At 40.4% G+C, this 18,498-nt stretch overlaps 1 protein-coding gene across 3 annotated transcripts in view; it reads right to left on the reverse strand.

Annotated features, from left to right (window-relative positions):
- The window catches only part of LOC123747665 (E3 ubiquitin-protein ligase TRIM32-like), a 335,458-nt gene that overhangs the window by 178,400 nt on the left and 138,560 nt on the right, over positions 1-18,498 (reverse strand). The gene's annotated exons all lie outside the window — the stretch shown is intronic.

Genomic DNA, 18,498 nt, shown 5'->3' on the forward strand with positions numbered 1-18,498 from the left:
CACTTCTCAGCCTACTATGCAAGCCCCGATTTGCCTAATAAGCCAAGTTTTCATGAATTAATTGTTTTTCGACTACCTAACCTACCTAACCTAACCTAACCTAACTTTTTCGGCTACCTAACCTAACCTAAGCTATAAAGATAGGTTAGGTTAGGTTAGGTAGGGTTGGTTAGGTTCGGTCATATATCTACGTTAATTTTAACTCCAATAAAAAAAATTGACCTCATACATAATGCAATTGGTAGCTTTATCATTTCATAAGAAAAAAATTAGAGAAAATATATTAACTCAGGAAAACTTGGCTTATTAGGCAAATCGGGCCTTGCATAGTAGGCCAAAAAGTTCGTTCTGGCTACTAGGTACGACATATATATATATATATATATATATATATATATTATATATATATATATATATATATATATATATATATGTCGTACCTAGTAGCCAGAACTCACTTCTATGCCTACTATGCAAGGCCCGATTTGCCTAATAAGCCAAGTTTTCATGAATTAATTGTTTTTCGACTACCTAACCTACCTAACCTAACCTAACCTAGCTTTTTCGGCTACCTAACCTAACCTAACCTATAAAGATAGGTTAGGTTAGGTTAGGTAGGGTTGGTTAGGTTCGGTCATATATCTTCCTTAATTTTAACTCCAATAATTTTTTTTTACCTCATACATAATGAAATGGGTAGCTTTATCATTTCATAAGAAAAAAATTAGAGAAAATATATTAATTCAGGAAAACTTGGCTTATTAGGCAAATCGGGCCTTGCATAGTAGGCCGAGAAGTGCATTCTGGCTACTAGGTACGACATATATATATATATATATATATATATATATATAATATATTATATATATATAATATATATATATACATATATATATATATATATATATATATATATATGTCGTACCTAGTAGCCAGAACTCACTTCTCAGCCTACTATGCAAGGCCCGATTTGCATAATAAGCCAAGTTTTCCTGAATTAATATAATTTCTCTATTTTTTTCTTATGAAATGATAAAGCTACCCATTTCATTATGTAGGAGGTCAATTTTTTTTTATTGGAATTAAAATTAACGTAGATATATGACCGAACCTAACCAACCCTACCTAACCTAACCTAACCTATCTTTATAGGTTAGGTTAGGTTAGGTAGCCGAAAAAGTTAGGTTAGGTTAGGTTAGGTAGGTTAGGTAGTCGAAAAACAATTAATTCATGAAAACTAGGCTTATTAGGCAAATGGGGCCTTGCATAGTAGGCTGAGAAGTGCGTTCTGGCTACTAGGTACGACATATATATATATATATATATATATATATATATATATATATATATATATATATATATGTCGTACCTAGTAGCCAGAACGCACTTCTCAGCCTACTATGCAAGGCTCGATTTGCCTAATAAGCCAAGTTTTCCTGAATTATTATATTTTCTCTAATTTTTTTCTTATGAAATGATAAAGCTACCCATTTCATTAAGTATGAGGTCAATTTTTTTAATTGGAGTTAAAATTAACGTAGATATATGACTGAACCTAACCAACCCTACCTAACCTAACCTAACCTATCTTTATAGGTTAGGTTAGGTTAGGTAGCCGAAAAAGTTAGGTTAGGTTAGGTTAGGTAGGTTAGGTAGTCGAAAAACAATTAATTCACGAAAACTTGGCTTATTAGGCAAATCAGGCCTTGCATAGTAGGCTGAGAAGTGCGTTCTGGCTACTAGGTACGACATATATATATATATATATACATATATATATATATATATATATATATATATATATATATATATATATATATATATATATATATATATATATATATATATATATATATATAACTACAGTGTGGTCGTGTACAACATCTCTCTCCAGGTACTCTCACCATCACCTGGACGTGCCACTGACAGCTGTCTCTCAGCTGCTTCCCTCGCCTGGCAGGGCTATGGGACAACACAGCTTTACCGGAATTTCCACTAATACTGAGACACTGTTACACACTGACTATTGTACTCACGTTTTCCTCATTTCACTCATTTCCCAGGTCACTACCTCTCTGGCTGTCAACACTTAGCTTGCTCCTCGTGCGTCGACAAGATGTGGCCCTAGGCTGTCCCGCGAAAGTGGCCAAGTGGCCCAAGGGGGTGGCCAAGGCATGTGGCCACTGCGTGGCCCACAGCGCCCCTCCCGAGCCAAGAGGGGGGGAAGGGGTAGCCGGCGCGCGGGCAGGCGGGGTGGCCGGGCCCGGCCTGGGGGTGGCCCCCGGGCATACACACGTGGATGAGGAATCACCAACAACCCCATCAGACCAGAGCCTGCCTTGCTCTACACTGGGGTGACATTGGCCGGCGGCATCCCCACACTGACGCCACCTGGCGGAATTCAAAGTCCAACAGGGGCCTGTAAACTCACCACAATTACACTAAGAGGCCCTGCCCGTATTCCGCCAATTGTCCATCAACACTAGACAGGTTATTTGAACCACCTGTTACACCATGAGGCTCTGCCAGCTGCCTCCTGGGTGAACACTGTCACTGTCTCTTTAGCTTTTTACTGTTCCTTCCGTAAATCCTTGGCCCCAATTCACGCCAATTGGGCCTCGACACAACCCATGATGGCAGGAGTGCCATGCTCGAGGAGTAATTTGTACGACAGAAGCGATTAACGGGGATGGAGGTGGCAGGCCTGCCACCTCCCCAGTCATTTCTTCCTTCGCTTGCTGCCCAATTCAAACTGACTCTATGGCGGGCAGGGAAACTCAAATGCCCATATCTCCCCCCCTACTTTGTCTTGACCAATCAGCAGGAAGCCGGCACACCATAATGCTGCTGCCTCCAATAACAGCTGTTCGCGCCAAAACACAGCTCGGAGCAGAGGTGCCTAGCCAATCACAGGCCTCACTCACCCTCAGGCATCCCGTGACGTCACAAGGAGGGGGAGGCCTAAAGACAAAGGCGCAATGTCTCACATGGTCGGGGGGGGGGGGGCAACGTTCACCCCACCCCACCTCTAACGGTTTGAGAGTCAAGTACCTCACATACCACTTCACTCTCAACTCTCATCCTATTTCACAGAAACAGGAAAATTTCTGTAATTCTCTCTACAGAGCAATCACAGACTCCTAACCAGTCTCAAACGACAGTCCTTAACATAAGCTTTCATTCAACACCCCACAAGTATATGTCAGTTTGAAAGCTTCAGTTTCTAGAGTCCCTAGAGCGACTAGCCTAATCTAGAAACTAGGAAAACTAGCTGAGGGAATCTAGATTCCCTCACAATTGTAATGGAATTGATGTCTATATATGTATAGCTCTAGTTCTTTTTTTATTAAGCACTGACAAATGCACAATAAATATCCATACCCATCCATGAGCGATGGTGGAAAGGGTTACAGAGGCATATAGGCGTTCGAGTGCAAGGATTATTGCAACTAATTCTGTTTGAAGAGTGGAGGCCCAGTTATTTATACGTGCACTCATAGGAGAAGGAACCATCTCTCTCGCTGTCACAACAACTGCACTTCCAGCTGCACCATAGGACTGGTGCAAGGAGCCATCAGAGAAATGGGAGCGTTCTCCTATTAAAGCATCAATGGCTTCAGGTACTGTACTTTGCTTCTTGTCGAAGCAAGGGTTCTTCTTAAATCAGCTTCTTAGTTGGGAAAGGCGGGACCACAGTGGCGGTTTTGGTAATCCATTTGGAGGGATGCTGACATTCAAGAAAGAAGGCTTGGAGGGCTACAGTGCAGGGGTTGGGATGGGTTAGCCTAAGCATATTGATACCAATTAAACATTAATTTCAGTAATACGATCACTTACACATGAAATATTTAGTTCCTTCCTCATGTTTAGTAATTTATTTGTACGGGGGCATCCAAGGATTATCCTCATGGCTTCTTTTGCATCTTTTCAGCCGTCCAAGCATTCTCTCAGAGCAAGCATGGGTGCAGCATAATCGATCAGAAATCAAATATATGAGAAATACATCATTTGGCCAATTCTGACATTTGAGCCATAGCTTGGCGCAAATGTCAGAATTTGCCAAATTTGTCTGCCACAGCCTTGAGAGCACGGAGCCTCTCTCTACATTGGCGACCCAGTCTGGCTACAACATTGCGGTACAGTGGAACTTCAAGACCAAGGTATTTGTATCTGGTTACATAGTCGAGCAGAGAGCCATCATCCAACTGCATCTTGCGAACAGCCCCACCTCGTCTGGGTGGGCGTCAGTTCACGATCTTTGTTTTCTCTACTGAGATGACTAAGCCTAGTTTTTGACATGTGTGCAATACGGAGTTCTGAACATTTTGGGTGTTGGTATACCCATTGGTGTGGATCAGTATATCATCCGCATAGTTCATGATGTGTTCGCTGCGCCTCCTAGTTACTGAGTTTAGGAGTGCATTGATTAACACATTGAACAGAGTAGGACTGAGGACACCTCCCTGTGGAGTACCAAGTTCAAAATCTCTCGTTACACTCCTATGCCCTTGGAACAGTACAGATGACTTCCTGTTGGATAGATAGCCTCTTATCCACCGTAGTAGCCATCCTCCAACATTCATTTTAGCAAGTTCGCTGATAATGACGTGTGGGTTAGCAATGTCAAAGGCTGACTTAAGGTCTAGGAAAGTGGTGTATGACCTATCAGTATGCAGGGTGAGGAATGTGGTAATACAGTGATGTACTCTTTCTATACATGAAGCTGTATATCTGGTGAGACAAGAAGTTACTAATTCTGTAAAGGAGATGGTTGAGAACCATTCTCTCAAGACACTTACAGAGACAACTAGTGAGGGAGATTGGGCGAAATGCACTCTGCTGGTGAGGTTTAGGAATGGGAATAATAACACTGTTGGTCCATGACTTAGGAAGCTCCCCAGTTACATAGCTCATATTATACAATTTAAGCAAGGGATCCCCCGGGAACTAGCAGAAGCAAACAAAGTCTGTTGCAAGTAACTCCATACTCCCCCGGTGATTATTGATTACCAATGAAAATAATGGCAGCAAACCCTTCTTCCCTTAGTTTTATTATTTTTATTTAAACATAACACTTATAAACTTGTAGGGCATTATCTTCCTTAACTGAATCCATGCTGGTGCTTTGAGAGAAATCTTAATTTTTTAACGGTTCCAAGAGACGTTTCCTTGCAAGCTTCTCTAGCGCCTAACTGAGAATGGTCGATAATGAAGCTACTGTATACTTAAGTGGCTCCTGTGTCCTTTCATTCTGCCTCATTGGCACTACATTGGCTGTCTTCCATTCCTTTGGCAACTCCCTCTCTTTCAGTGATGAGTCGAAGAGTTAATGGGGGGCTCAAGTCCGCAGCTACATCCTTCAGTCTCCACAAATACCATTTGCTGTTACTGCATGTTGATTGGTGAGTGTTCATGATTCTTATGTTGGTTACTCTAGGACAATACATGAGTGTTTATGGTCCGAACGTTATAGTAAAGCTAGATACAACGTGTTTTACTTCATATGAGTCGTTAAACCTTATTGAAAATCTGATTTGATTCGAAACTTTCTATTAAAGTACACATCAAATCAGCACTTGCATGTTCATGTTAATGTCTGAGTGACTGTTTGTGTTGGTGTGTGTGTGTGTCCTTATTATGCCTGGACAATACATTTGCAGACATTATTTACGTTACTTTCACGTATTCAAACACATTCCAAAGTTCATGAACATTAACAAATCAACAAACATTATTCATATTCAATTTATTTATCTACTAATTTATTCACTCACTAACCCTCACAAAACAAGCAACACACTAGATTTCATTTTGCTTATAAGATTCTTGGTGTTTATGCAAGATTGTTCTTATGCAAGAACACAGTCTCCGTGGTGTAGTGGTAAGACACTCGCCTGGCGTTCCGCGAGCGCTATGTCATGGGTTCGTATCCTGGCCGGGGAGGATTTACTGGGCGCAATTCCTTAACTGTAGCCTCTGTTTAACGCAACAGTAAAATGTGTACTTGGACGAAAAAACGATTCTTCGCGGCAGGGGATCGTATTCCAGGGACCATAGGATTAAGGACTTGCCCGAAACGCTACGCGTACTAGTGGCTGTACAAGAATGTAACAACTCTTGTATATATCTCAAAAAAAAAAAAAAAGATCTGTGTTTATGAAAGAGTAATCAGAAGCCGTCGTAGCCCAGCTGTGGGAGCGTCCTCCGCGGCCTCGTAGCCCAGCTGTGGGAGCGTCCTCCACGGCCTCGTAGCCCAGCTGTGGGAGCGTCCTCCACGGCCTCGTAGCCCAGCTGTGGGAGCGTCCTCCACGGCCTCGTAGCCCAGCTGTGGGAGCGTCCTCCGCGGCCTCGTAGCCCAGCTGTGGGAGCGTCCTCCGCGGACTCGTAGTCCAGCTGTGGGAGCGTCCTCCGCGGCCTCGTAGCCCAGCTGTGGGAGCGTCCTCCGCGGCCTCGCGGTCCGGAGTTCCACCCAAAATGTGGAAATGCTTCTTTTACTGTTCGTGAAATATAGTTTTTATTTTTATTCTTAAGTTGTGAGTATTAATTTGAAAAAATCAAGTAAATTATCGAACAATCTAAACCAAAAATTGGAGATCAAATCAATATGGATGTGACTGTGGAACATTAGTAAGTCTGGGACACTGTGTTGCCTAGATAATAGTCTTTTGGTCACCTAAACGTTTCTCACAACTTTGATGTAAATTATCTGTCCATGTGCGCGTGTACCATCCTAGCAGTCCTCACCTTGTTGTGTTACCAGAATCAAGAAATTGCTTTCTAGCCTTTCTATTCCTGGTGCCTTCTCTTCGTCTCACCTTGTTTAGTGCTTTGCATTTGTCAGTGTTAAAGGAAAGTGACCATCTGTCCGACCACCGCTTGAGCGCATCTAGATCTCCTTGTACTCTCCCTCAAACGTCATCGTTTGTAAATCTCACCAATTATGCATAATCCCCAAGTAAAGATACTTAAGACTTTCTTCAGTTAGTGTGATGACATATATCAAAATCTGAATGACCCCAAATGATCTCGCGGGGGTACACTACTTGCGTTTTTTTAATACTTGCAACTGTTCGCCGCTGATTTCTCTTCTTTCAGCATTACCTCTGTTTTCAACCAATGATATGACTCTCCTCCACACCTGCACTCCTTTAGTTATGAAATACTGGTCTTCAATTTTGGGATGGAGACCTACTAAATGGAACTGTGTTACAAGTTTGTTGATTATCAATGAAAATACAGGCAGCTACCCTTCTTCTCTTAGTTTTATCCTTTTTATTTAAATGTAACACTTATGAACTCGTATGGCATTATCTGCCTTAACTGAATTAATGGCGATGCTTTGAGAGAAATCTAATTTTTTAACGGTTCCAAGAGACGTTTCCTTGCAAGCTTCTCTAGCGCCTAACTGAGAATGGTCGATAATGAAGCTACTGTGTAGTTTAGTGGCTCCTGTGTCCTTTCATTCTGGTACATTGGCACTACATTGGCTGTCTTCCATTCCTTTGGCAACTCACTCTTTTCCACTAATGAGTCGAAGAGTTAATGGGAGGCTTAAGTCCGCCGCTACATCTTTCGGTCTCCACAAATACCATTTGTGGTTTACAGTGTACTAACCTATTTGTACTCACCTATTTTTGCCTGCAGGGTTGAGCTTTAGCTCTATGACCCGCTTTTTTAGCCGTTAGATGTCTAATGCAACAGCTTCTGACCTATTTCTCTATCATACCTGCTTTTAAAATTATGAAGGGAGTTAGCAACTACAACCTGCTCCTTTAGGTCATTGCATTTACTCACTACCTTTACGCTAAAAGAAAACTTTCTAACATCTATATGACACATCTGATTCTCAAGCTTTCATCTGCTTCCCATTGTTCTACTGGTATTCATAGTAAACATTTCCTCTGTTTCCACCTTGTCAATTCCTAGAATATTATTCGTCTGTATCACGTCCCCCCTTTCACTCCTCTTTTTCTTACGTCGTCAGGTTTTTCTTACGTCGTCAGTATCGTTACAAACTTTGACAGCATTATGGGCTTCTTTATGTGTTTTTAAGATGGGGGCTCCACGATGGAGTAGCATACTCTAAGACTGGCCTCACATAGGCGGTATACAGTGATCTAAAAACCTCCTTGTTCAAGTTTCTGAATGATGTTCTGACTGTTGCCAGTGTAGAGTATGAGGCTGACGTTATTACATTTATATGAGCCTCTGGAGTTAGGTTTGGTATTATGTCCACTCCCAGGTCTATTTCTCTACCTCCCTATAACGTCAGGTAGACGTTATATGGAGGTAGTTTCCCTTCTTTGCATATATACCTTTCGGTCTCCTGGCTCCTGTCCCTATTTCCATCACCTTGCACATGTTTTCTTGAAATCTAGCAGCCATTTTTCGAACCCGCTCTGCAGCCTGTTCAAGTATCCTGGAGAATCTTACAATCCTCATCTGTCTCAATCCTGCTCATTAGTTTTTCTTATCTGCAAACATTAAAATAATAGACTCAACTCCTGCAGTCAAGTTATTTACATAAATGAGGAACAGTATGGGACCCAGCACCGATCCTTGAGGCACTCCGCTTGTTACTCTACGCCAGTCAGATTCCTCACCCCTCACCTGTCTGTCAGGTAATTCCTAACCCATGATAGTGCGTTTTCGTCTATTACCGCCTGCCTCTCAAGTTTGTATAATAGCCTTCTGTGTGGTACTCTATCCAAAGCTCTTTGGAAGTCCATACAAATGCAATCTTCCCATCCTTCTCTGTCTTGGCTTATTTTCGTTACCTTATCATAAATCTCCAGGAGGTTCGTCAGGCATGATTTTCCTGCTCTAAAGCTGTGTTGTTGTTTACTTACAAACCTAATTCTTTCTAAGTGTGTGCAACTAGTCTTGATAATAATAATAATAATAATAATAATAATTTTTATTTAGGCAAAGGTACATACATAAAGAGATTTTACAAAGTTTGTTGGCTTTATAGATAGAGCTAGTACATACAATGCCTAAAGCCACTATTACGCAAAGCGTTTCGGGCAGGAAAAAACACTACTGACTAAAGCTTAAAACTAATGGGTAAAAAGAAAAAAATGCGTTGAGTACAAAGAAAAATAGAGGTAAAAGAGGGGGGAACATTGTTGAAAAAACAGCACAAATACAATTACAAATTATTACAGAAAGTTACATTAAAACAGCGTTGATTTGAAAAACAAAAAAAAACAAAAAACATACATGGGTTGACAATAGAGGGGTAAGGTAGGTTACAGGGAATTTATTAGGTATAGCTTCGTTTTTAACTTAAACTGGTTGAGAGAGGTACTGTCTTTAACATGGTTGGGAAGGTCATTCCACATTCTGGGCCCCTTGATTTGTAGAGCATTTCTGGTTTGATTAAGTCGTACTCTAGGAATATCAAAACTGTATTTATTTCTGGTGTGGTGCTCATGGGTTCTGTTACAACCTTCTATGAAGCTTTTGAGATCAGGATTGGCATTACAGTTTAGCGTTTTATATATGTATAATACACATGAGAGAATGTGCAGTGACTTAATGTCTAACATATTCAGAGATTTGAGTAGGGGTACCGAGTGATGTTTGCAGACGTTTCCAGCCAGGTGAGCACTCTGGTTTCTTAACACCAGAGTGGAGAATGCTCTAGAGCATCATTTGGAAGGTACATTTGAAGTCTTCTCCAGACGCTCAGAGTTTACTTATAAAGTTAAAAGTTTGTAGGACCATTCCAAGACTTTACTTGGAATGTTTACTTGGAATTTGTTTTTTGCCTCTTTTTTCGGACTCTATATAGGGAATAATACAATATTCTTCATTCTAATTGCTTAGTACGTCAACCTATGTACTATGGTGCACATTGTGCTATCAGAATAATATCAAAGTCTGCTTTCAGACAACACACAGCCCCCTTGTTTAACTCCCTAAACATGCTAAACATAATCTCACTCCACACATTCTCTTGTGTCAACTACATTTACAAAACCCTGTTCTTAAATGCAAATCCTTGTCTGAAACTCTTCTTGGACAGATGTAATAGGACCCATTATCACCACACCAGAAATAAATATCTCTTTGATATCCCCAGAGTTAAACTTAATCTGTGCAAACACTCTATGCAAATAAAGGGACCCAGTTTACGGAACTCACTCCCTACTGAATTGAAAAGCTGTCCAACTTTTACATCATTCAAAATCAATACTAAAAAGTACCTAATTTCATCTTCATAGTTTTTCACTTTTTGCCCTAAAATTGCACTGTATCAATTGCTACCCAATCTCCCAACCTTTATGTTCCCAATTTGAACATCTTTACCAGTGTGATCATTGCTGTTTTCTTATATGTGCTGCCAATCTGTTGTATGGTGTTATAAATCTTGTTTATCTGTATCTTTTGCTACCCAGTCTCCCAATCTTTATGTACCCAATCTGAACATCTTTACCATTGTGATCATTGCTGTCTTATATGTGCTGTCAATCTGCTGTTTGGTGTCTATTAACCTTGTTTAAATTACTAATCAAGCTGTCAATGTAATTAATCAGAGCTTTATTATAACAATGTGCTTTAATATACCTACTTATCTCTCTCATCTCATTTTTCTCTTGTAATGTATCTATCATTTATCAATTCTGATTGAAATTCTGCTAGATTAAGGACCTGCCCGAAACGCTGTGCGTACTAGTGGCTTTACAAGAATGTAAATACTGTACTATCCAATGTATTCTCACAAACCCAATGTACCTTCTTGTATATATATAAATAAATAAATAAATAAATAAATAAATAAATTGTTACAAAACTACTGTGTAAACAGGAGGACGGGTTGTACAAACTTACAAGTTGTAAATTCTTGCACTAAACTTTGTCAATGATTTTCTTGAAGTTATCTCTCTACAGTGAAGACTTTAGTGAATATGTTCTCAGTGGCAGACAAATTACGTATTTTCACTAAATTATGTTATATTATAGCAATAGTTAAGGTAATTATGGTAATATATTAGTAATAGTTCAGGTAATTATGGTAATATTATAGCAATAGTTAAGGTAATTATGGTAATATTATAGTAATAGTTCAGGTAATTATGGTAATATTATAGTAATAGTTCAGGTAATTATGGTAATATTATAGTAATAGTTCAGGTAATTATGGTAATATTATAGTAATAGTTCAGGTAATTATGGTAATATTATAGCAATAGTTAAGGTAATTATGGTAATATTATAGTAATAGTTCAGGTAATTATGGTAATATTATAGTAATAGTTCAGGTAATTATGGTAATATTATAGTAATAGTTCAGGTAATTATGGTAATATTATAGTAATAGTTCAGGTAATTATGGTAATATTATAGCAATAGTTCAGGTAATTATGGTAATATTATAGTAATAGTTCAGGTAATTATGGTAATATTATAGTAATAGTTCAGGTAATTATGGTAATATTATAGTAATAGTTCAGGTAATTATGGTAATATTATAGTAATAGTTCAGGTAATTATGGTAAATTCCTTTCAACATAATATTATTTTAATTATTTTTAGATTCTAGAGAGAAAAGAATTTTGGATGACAAACATAATTAAAATAATAGTCAACATATAGAGGAACAAGAACTACACAGACATAACACGAATGTACACAGACATCACAATAGCGTGATATATCATATGAACAACTCCACTGTTGTGATTCCTGTGTGTATTGAAGTACGGGCGTAGAGGTGGAGTATCTGGTTGACAGAGCCAGAGTGCATGGGGGGGGGGGGCGGTTGTGTGAAACACCGATTGTGCTTCGGAATCCTCGTGAGGGCAGCAGCACTCCAGGCTGCAATTCTTATACCATGTCGTGGCACAGTTGACTAAGGTGCATCTGGGAACATCTCCTGCGTAGGTTCGAACCCTCATTACGGCCCATGAGCATTTGTTCATAACATGAATGCATACACACGTGTTGTGAGTTTTGCAACGTATAGGAATAGCGTTTTGTGAGTGCTGCAACACATGAATGAGGTGTTGTGAGTGTTACTTCACAGGACTGATGTGTTGCGAGAGTTGAAAGACAGAACAAAAACATGTTGGAACACTAAGTCTTAACACCGTAATTATATGTTGCAGTAAGTGATTCCTGACCAGTGCAACACTCACATTACGTAATTCCTGTGTTGCAACATTACAATACCTACAACACGTATTAATATGTTGCAGTACTCACAATACAATATTACTACCCTCAAATACTCACAATACATTATTTTGCAAAACTCACAACACGTTGTTGCTGTGTTGCAACACTCACAACACGTTGTTGCTGTGTTGCAACACTCACACTACGTTGTTGCTGTGTTGCAACACTCACACTACGTTGTTGCTGTGTTGCAACACTCACACTACGTTGTTGGTGTGTTGCAAAACTCACAACACGTTGTTAGTGTGTTGCAACACTCACAACACGTTGTTGCTGTGTTGCAACACTCACACTACGTTGTTGCAACACTCACACTACGTTGTTGCTGTGTTGCAAAACTCACAACACGTTGTTGCTGTGTTGCAACTCTCACACTACGTTGTTGCTGTGTTGCAAAACTCACAACACGTTGTTGCTGTGTTGCAACACTCACACTACGTTGTTGCTGTGTTGCAACACTCACACTACGTTGTTGCTGTGTTGCAAAACTCACAACACGTTGTTGCTGTGTTGCAACACTCACAACACGTTGTTGCTGTGTTGTAAAACTCACAACACGTTGTTGCTGTGTTGCAACACTCACACTACGTTGTTGCTGTGTTGCAACACTCACACTACGTTGTTGCTGTGTTGCAACACTCACACTACGTTGTTGCTGTGTTGCAACACTCACAACACGTTGTTGCTGTGTTGCAACACTCACACTACGTTGTTGCTGTGTTGCACCACTCACACTACGTTGTTGCTGTGTTGCAACACTCACACTACGTTGTTGCTGTGTTGCAACACTCACACTACGTTGTTGCTGTGTTGCAACACTTACACTACGTTGTTGCTGTGTTGCAACACTCACACTACGTTGTTGCTGTGTTGCAACACTCACACTACGTTGTTGCTGTGTTGCAACACTCACAACACGTTGTTGTTGTGTTGCAACACTCACAACACGTTGTTGCTGTGTTGCAACACTCACACTACGTTGTTGCTGTGTTGCAACACCACAACACGTTGTTGCTGTGTTGCAACACTCACAACACGTTGTTGCTGTGTTGCAACACTCACAACACGTTGTTGCTGTGTTGCAACACTCACAACACGTTGTTGATGTGTTGCAACACTCACAACACGTTGTTGCAACACTCACAACACGTTGTTGCTGTGTTGCAACACTCACAACACGTTGTTGCTGTGTTGCAACACTCACAACACGTTGTTGCTGTGTTGCAACACTCACAACACGTTGTTGATGAGTTGCAACACTCACAACACGTTGTTGCAACACTCACAACACGTTGTTGCTGTGTTGCAACACTCACAACACGTTGTTACTGTGTTGCAACACTCACACTACGTTGTTGCTGTGTTGCAACACTCACAACACGTTGTTGCTGTGTTGCAACACTCACAACACGTTGTTGCTGTGTTGCAACACTCACACTACGTTGTTGCTGTGTTGCAACACTCACAACACGTTGTTGCTGTGTTGCAACACTCACAACACGTTGTTGCTGTGTTGCAACACTCACAACACGTTGTTGCTGTGTTGCAACACTCACAACACGTTGTTGCTGTGTTGCAACACTCACACTACGTTGTTGCTGTGTTGCAACACTCACACTACGTTGTTGCTGTGTTGCAACACTCACACTACGTTGTTGCTGTGTTGCAACACTCACACTACGTTGTTGCTGTGTTGCAACACTCACAACACGTTGTTGCTGTGTTGCAACACTCACAACACGTTGTTGCTGTGTTGCAACACTCACACTACGTGGTTGCTGTGTTGCAACACTCACACTACGTTGTTGCTGTGTTGCAACACTCACACTACGTTGTTACTGTGTTGCAACACTCACACTCCGTTGTTGCTGTGTTGCAACACTCACACTACGTTGTTACTGTGTTGCAACACTCACAACGCGTTGTTGTTGTGTTGCAACACTCACACTACGTTGTTGCTGTGTTGCAACACTCACAACACGTTTTTGCTGTGTTGCAACACTCACAACACGTTGTTGTTGTGTTGCAACACTCATACTACGTTGTTGCTGTGTTGCAACACTCACAACACGTTGTTGGTGTGTTGCAACACTCACAACACGTTGTTGTCACACATACCTTTTCTAAGTGGTATTTCAGGAAACAAAGTAAAAGTTCAGGGTGAAATTGACCTCCCACTCAAGTTCAATGATGTCACATTGTCTATAACATGTTTAGTTGTTGACATTATTCATTTTCCTGGAGACATTCTCTTAGGTCTGTTCACCATGATCGATGAAAATATTGCATTGTTTCCCAATCGTTGGAACATAAGTATCAAAGACCATGTCATACCCTTGTGTAGCATGTATCGACAGGGCCACGAGTTCAACCTTCAATCAGATTACGTTAATTTTGTTGACACCCGCCTTGCTAGCGTAGGTTTGTCAGATCATTGTCGTGGTAGCATACCCGAGAAAACAGGCACTCGATTGAAGCATAGTAGTTGTGCAATTGTTAAGGAGAGTGAGTATCGGGACTTTCTGGAAGGGGACGCCCTAATGGATTCTCGTTGTCTCGCTCGCCTGGCAGCTTCCATCTCTGAAGTCAGTGGTTCCACGGCTACTGACACTGTGCTACACCCTCATTCTCTCACCAGAATAAGAGTTAAGGTTCAGGGAGTGCCTGAGTTGTCGGATGTGATTGCGGAAAGTGAAACATGTAAAGTGAATGGTACATTTGTTGAACCCTCCTGGCACACAGTGCAGGATGGTACTGTTACATTATTTATTGCAAACACTAGTAATGCCGACATCCATCTCCAGTCTGGTACCCATGTTGTAGATTTTGCCCATTGCTCGTTACCGGTGCGAGTTGTGGATGATGTCTCCATGGACCATACTGTTTGTACACTCACACCAGGAGAACAGGGATCTCAGCCAGAGGTGCAAGCGCAACACCTCAGTCCTACTGATTTTCCTGACTCTGTGGCTCAGCTTTTGGAAATTTTGAGCAGGAATAGAGCTGTTGTTGCTCTACCAGGAGAAAAATTAGGTCTCACTCCTCTTATTACACATACAATTCCCCTTGAACAAGGAACTACGCCTATTTATGTACCAGCTTACCGTCTTCCCCATTCTCAAAGAGCAGAAGCAGATAGACTTGTAGAAGAAATGTTACAGAGTGATGTAATTGAATCGAGTAATTCGCCATGGAACGCTCCATTGATTCTTGTACCAAAGCGAGATGGGACTTGGAGACCTGTAATCGATTATCGCACGCTTAACAGAGTAACAATACCTGATCGTTTCCCACTTCCAGTTCTAAATGATTTGTTGCAAAGTATTGGTAGAAACAAAGTATTCTCAACATTAGATTTGTTGCAGGGATTCTGGCAAATCCCCCTTGATGAGGAAGGTAAACAATTGACAGCCTTTAGTACTCCCAATGGTCATTTTCATTTCAAAAGAATGCCATTTGGTTTGCGTAGTAGTCCAATAACCTTTTCACGTCTCATGACAAATCTATTTCGTAGATTAATAGGAAGTACGCTTATAGTTTACCTTGATGATCTCATAATCATGTCGCAAGATGTTCAGACTCATTTCCAGAACCTTGAAAAAGTACTTGCAAAGCTTGCTGTAGCTAATTTAAAAATAAAGCTTGCAAAATGTTCATATTTAAAGCAGAAGATTAATTTCCTAGGTCATACAGTTACACCTTCAGGTATTACATTGAATAAATAAAAAATTATTGCTGCCCGTGATTTTCCAACACCTCGTACCGCAGAAGCCGTAAGACAGTTCACAGGTCTTGTAGGATTTTATCGTTCATTTATTGCTGGATTCTCTATTATAGCCGCTCCGCTTTACAAGTTGCAAAGAAAAGACAAGTCAGCCTTGATTTCGTCACCTGTCCTTAGGTACCCAGATTTTTCTAAACCTTTTACGTTGGTTACAGATGCTAGTGACATAGGTCTAGGTGCTGCATTACTTCAAACAGAAGGTCACGGAGATCATGCAATAGCTTATGCTAGCCGTACTTTATCTAAAAAAGAGAAAAATTATAGTGCAACAGAACGAGAAACCTTGGCAGTTGTCTGGGCACTTAAACATTTCAAGGATACAATTTATAATTACCCAGTTCATGTTCTTACAGATCACCAACCATTAATTCCCTTGTTCAAAAATAAGAATCCAGTTGGAAAGTTTGCTAGATATTTGCTCACAATTCAAGAATTCAATCCCACATTTGGATATATTCCAGGGAAGCAAAATGTTGTAGCCGATGCGTTTTCTCGACACGTAGCTGCGATTCAGTTAAATTACCCAGCATTAGATGCTACAGTAGTAGAAACGGAACAAAGACAAGACCCCATATGGGCACCCATCATTAAATTTTTGACTAAGCAAGACACTCGCCTGATTCATAAACCGCCAGTACCATTGAAAGAATTAGTTATGTTGGACAATTTACTGTGTAGAGTAGTAAAGCTAGGGACAGCCCCGAGGAAATGTTGTCAGTTAGTTGTTCCAGCTGTCTTGGTACCAACTGTGTTAAAAATTATCCATGATGCTCCTGCAAGTGCACATCCAGGAAAGGATCGTACACTCCAACAAGGTCGATTGAAGTATTTTTGGCCAAAAATGGCTAAGGAGATTGCTCATTATGTTGACAGATGTTTAACTTGTTTACAGCACAAGGGACATGTTTCAGGACCTAATCCAATTCAGGTGTACCCAGCAACTAAAGCTCCTTGGGTTAGGAGCCTCCTGTTAGGAATTTTCTTATCTCCTCATAGTTTCCCTTGTGTGTGTGTGTGTGTGTGTGTGTACTAATTAAGCCTGGATCATACATATAAATATACATCATTTACGTTACTTTCACTTATTCAAACACTTTCCAATGTCGTAGAACAGTAAGAATTCAACAAATATTATTCATATAAAGTTTAATTATTTATTTATTTGGTAACTCACTAACCCTCACAAAACAAGCATCTCACTAGATTTCATTTTGCTTATTAGATTCTTGGTGTTTATGCAAGATAAGATCTGTGTTTATGAAAGAGTAATCAGAAGCCGTCGTAGCCCAGCTGTGGGAGCGTCCTCCGCGGCCTCGCAGTCCGGAGTTCCACCCAAGGATAATGGGCATATGTGTCTTCTTTTATTCTTCACGTAAAATATGATTTTCTTGTTCCATTTATTATTAAGATGTGAGTATTATTTTGGAAAAATATCTAGTAAATTATCATTTTTTTATCAGACAATCTGAAGAGAAAATTTCAGATCAAATCAATATGGATGTGACTGGAACATTAGTAAGTCTGGGACACTGCGTTGCCTAGATAATAGTCTTTTGGTCACCTAAACGTTTCTCACAACTTTGATGTAAATTATCTGTCCATGTGCGCGGGTACCATCCTAGCAGTCCTCACCTTGTTGTGTTAACAGAATCAAGAAATAGCTTTCTAGCCTATACTATTCCTGGTGCCTTCTCTTCGTCTCACCTATGTTTAGATCTTTGCATTTGTCAGTCTTAGAGGAAAGTGACCATCTGTCCGACCACCGCTTGAGTGCATCTATATCTTCTTGTTCTCTCCCTCAAACGTCTTCGTTTGTAAATCTCAACAGTTATGCATAATTCACAAACAAGGATACTAAGACTTTCTTCTATTAGTGTGATGACATATATCACAATCTGAATGACCCTGAATGATCTCGCGGGAGTACACTATTTGCGTTTTTTAATACTTGCAACTGTTCGCCGCTGATTTCTCTTCTTTCAGCATTACCCTCTGTTTTCAACCAATTATATGTTCTCTCCACACCAACACTCCTTTAGTTATGAACTCATGGTGTTCAATTTTGGGATGGGGACCTACTAAATGGAACTGTGTTACACGTTTGTTGATTATCAATGAATATAACGTCAGTTAACCCTTCTTCCCCTAGTTTTATCATGTTTAGTTAAACATAAAACTTAAGTTCGAAGAGCATTATCTGGCTGAACTGAATCCATGCTGGTTCTTTGAGAGAAGTCTTCATTTTTTGTGTTCAAAGAGACGTTTCCTTGCAATTTTCTCTAGTGCTGTGAGGTTATGGATAGCTTGTAGGCTGCTGTGTGTGTGTTCATCAGGAAAGGCAAGTGCACGCAGTGTGCACTGGGCCTAGTTTGAGAAATACTCCCCAACACATGTTTGTTGGGTGTCTCTGGACAGACCCTGACAAGACCCTTCTAACAAAACTCCAGCTGTCACTGTAGCAAGTCTGTAAGTAAAGGTATCAACATGATAATTTTTCATGTGAGTTTTGTGTAGCAAGTGAAGGAGTTGTA

This window comes from Procambarus clarkii, chromosome 37, assembly GCF_040958095.1.
Source record: "Procambarus clarkii isolate CNS0578487 chromosome 37, FALCON_Pclarkii_2.0, whole genome shotgun sequence".
In the NCBI taxonomy this organism is placed as follows: domain Eukaryota; kingdom Metazoa; phylum Arthropoda; class Malacostraca; order Decapoda; family Cambaridae; genus Procambarus; species Procambarus clarkii.